Source organism: Pteropus alecto, unplaced genomic scaffold (genome assembly GCF_000325575.1).
Source record: "Pteropus alecto unplaced genomic scaffold, ASM32557v1 scaffold61, whole genome shotgun sequence".
NCBI lineage: Eukaryota > Metazoa > Chordata > Mammalia > Chiroptera > Pteropodidae > Pteropus > Pteropus alecto.
This window is the reverse complement of record NW_006434835.1, coordinates 13,737,636-13,740,455: the sequence shown is the minus strand read 5'-3', so window position 1 is coordinate 13,740,455 and position 2,820 is coordinate 13,737,636. Positions and strand designations below refer to the sequence as shown.

The 2,820-nt window shown below is 48.4% G+C and overlaps 1 protein-coding gene across 1 annotated transcript in view; it reads right to left on the bottom strand.

Annotated features, from left to right (window-relative positions):
• Window positions 1-2,295, bottom strand: part of KLHL29 (kelch like family member 29) — a 203,321-nt gene extending 201,026 nt beyond the window's left edge. The window contains exon 1 of the mRNA XM_006910266.3: window positions 2,214-2,295. The gene's annotated coding sequence lies outside the window, so the exon portion shown is untranslated. The remainder of the gene's footprint in view (window positions 1-2,213) is intronic.
• Window positions 2,296-2,820: the final 525 nt, after the last annotated feature.

The window sequence follows — 2,820 nt, the reverse complement described above, 5'->3', positions numbered from 1 at the left end:
GCGGGGACACCAGACTGGCAGACGCAGAGATTTAAACCCCACAAGGGGTATATCCCGTCAGGTTTGCCCAGTCCCTCCCCATCCTAAAATACATGCTTCTAGAAGGCTGCGATGAACGAGAGCCATGTGCCACTCTGTATCAGTAGCAGGGGACAGAGGACCCCCAAATCAGAACGATCAAGCCCATAGCCCCGTTCTATCTCCTTTACTCCCCGTCACACTCACAGCGTCTACAACCGGAAGGCATAGTCTAGGCAAGCCGACTTCTGTGAAGATCATCCCCTGAATCCTTTCCCAGGCGCTTCACTCCGCCTCCGTCCCCTCTAGGAGCTGGGAATGCCGCCGTCACCCAGTCCACGACAATCACAGGAGCAAGCCATGCCCTAGCGCCTGGGACAACCAAACAGGACAGCTGTCCGGCTGGTCGGCAGTGCCGTTAGGCATGTGCCAACAGCCCACCAGCTCTCACAGTCAGGAAGCCATCTGCCCCTGCTGGCCACCGCCACTGGGCTGCTGGGTGGCTGCAGTCTGGATGCACAGTGGACGTTTCTCCCATTTCGGCGGCTGATCCAGGCCCAGCCTGGAGCTTCCTCCTGCTTCCTGCTGCCAACCACAGCTCCAGGCAACCCAGGGTCCCAGAGCTGCATTTCCTGGTCTCTGTGCAAAGGTTCTGGGGATGGAGGGCCATCCCCAACCCCACTGTTTCTGAGTTCTAAGACAAAGCTCTCTGGCCAGCAGAGAATCTGGACATGGCAGGAGTGGTCCACAGGCCCTGCTGTGGAAGGAAGCAGGAGTTCAGGCTGTAAGAGGACCCCAGGTCGAGGCCACGAGGCTCCGGATCAAAGGGCACCAGTATGTGGCACGGCTGAGAACGCATCAGTCCTGGGCAGCTATGGCCGGCCCGTGCTCGCCCAGCCCAGTCCTTGCATGTTATGCATAGGTGGCTTTGGCCCATGGACTTTTAAAGGCTAAGTGCCACCAAGACATGCTAGACTAGGCTGGCTCATGCTCAACTCTCCTAAATTCCAATGCCCAGGCCCCCACCCTCCAACCTGCATTCCGGGCCCAGCCTCCTGCCCCTTGAGCAATGGTAAATGGGCTGAGTGTTGGCAACTCCAGCTCCAGGCTCCCCAGAGGCTTCTGCAGGCACATTTCTGGCCTGCTGGGTGGGCCTAAAGCATCCTTAAAGCAGATTCTTCAGAATTTTCCCTCACGAGGTGGGCCATGTTCTCCCTAACTCTCCTGGCTGCTTGGTCTTCCTAATCTAGGTTTGAAACTCCTGAATCAAAATTTTAGGCCAGACCTTTATAAATTCAATCCAAGAAAATAATCAAACAACTACGCAAAGATGTATTTACAAAAATGTTTGTTGTGGTATTATATGTAAGAGTGAAATATAAAAATACACTAAATGTCCATCATTAGGGCACTCATTAGGTAAATAATGTAGATGATATATATACATATGTATATTTTAAAGATAGCACCTAAAATTATAGGAATTACTATATAAATACATATATATACGCCCGCGTACACACACATACACACACACACGAAGCCTTTAAAAATGCTATGATCTGTATTTACTGATATAAAAATGGCACCTGTGACATTTTGTGAAGTCAAAATAACACATCACCAAGTGGTACATATAGTGCGATCCCATTTGTGTGCGTGTTCGTGTACGAGTGTGTGTGTATGTATATGTGCACACTTTACGTATGTGCATAAGGAAAAAGCCTGGAAAGAGACAGCAAAATAGTTATTTCTCGGGATTATAGTAATTCCTATAATTATAGGTGCTATCTTTAAAATATTTTTTATAATGAACAAATATTTTAATGACATTTACAATACTATTTTAAAAAATGAGAAAAGTTAAATTACAACATTAGAATTACAGTTTTTGATGAGCTTAAAAGTCACCTAGCTGCTGACTGCTCCCAGATCCACCTCCTGGGGATCCCGAGGTAAAGGAGAATTTCAGCAACGCTTGTAGGTTGATTCCAGGAGAACTGGGCCCAGGTGGCTTCGCCAGGATCTGGGCACCAGTTAATCCCACCTCTATGGTAAAAATGTCACCGACCAAAAGGGCAAGAGGACTAGCTCCATTTCCTCACTTCCCTGAGAAAATCAGTGCTAGAGAAGATAGTGCCCAGGTGTGATGCCTTTCTTATTTGTCAGCTCAGGTGAGCTGAGCAGAGACCTACCTTGCGCCGCCCGTCTCTGGCAAACTCGGGATTCGTCCCCAGGATGCAAAACCCTCGATGGCCACCAACACTTAGCACAGTGTGAGCATCACCAGGAGGCCAGACAGTCTAGAAAGAGACAGGACAAAGGTGAGGGTGGGGTGAGGAAAAGGTATCATCTTTTGCAAAATAATCTCTTTGGAATTCCAGTATCTTAGATGGCCCCCACCCTAAGTAGAAGCTTGTCCCTCTCCTGGATTTTCCAGTGTGGACAATCTCACACAGGGTGTTCCTGAAGTCTGCCACAGCACTCCCAGATAAGGGGGGCCAACTGGGTAGCAGAGAACCCCAAGGGGGCAGATGCTAGAGATCCCTCCCCGATCCCTCAAACACACAGAGCCCTAATCCCCGTGGTGGACTAATAAGGGAGAGAATATGGCTTTGCCTTCTATCTAATCCAAACCAAGAAACTCCAGAGATTGGAAAAAATAAGAAATTGAAGTCTTTAATCTAACACTGAAAAGAAAACAGGACTCAAACTCTAAAATTACAAAAACAAATCGTTAGGTTTTTTAGACAATAGGCAAGAAGACCTTGAGGAGCCAAAAGATGGGTTCCTGGGAGAGAA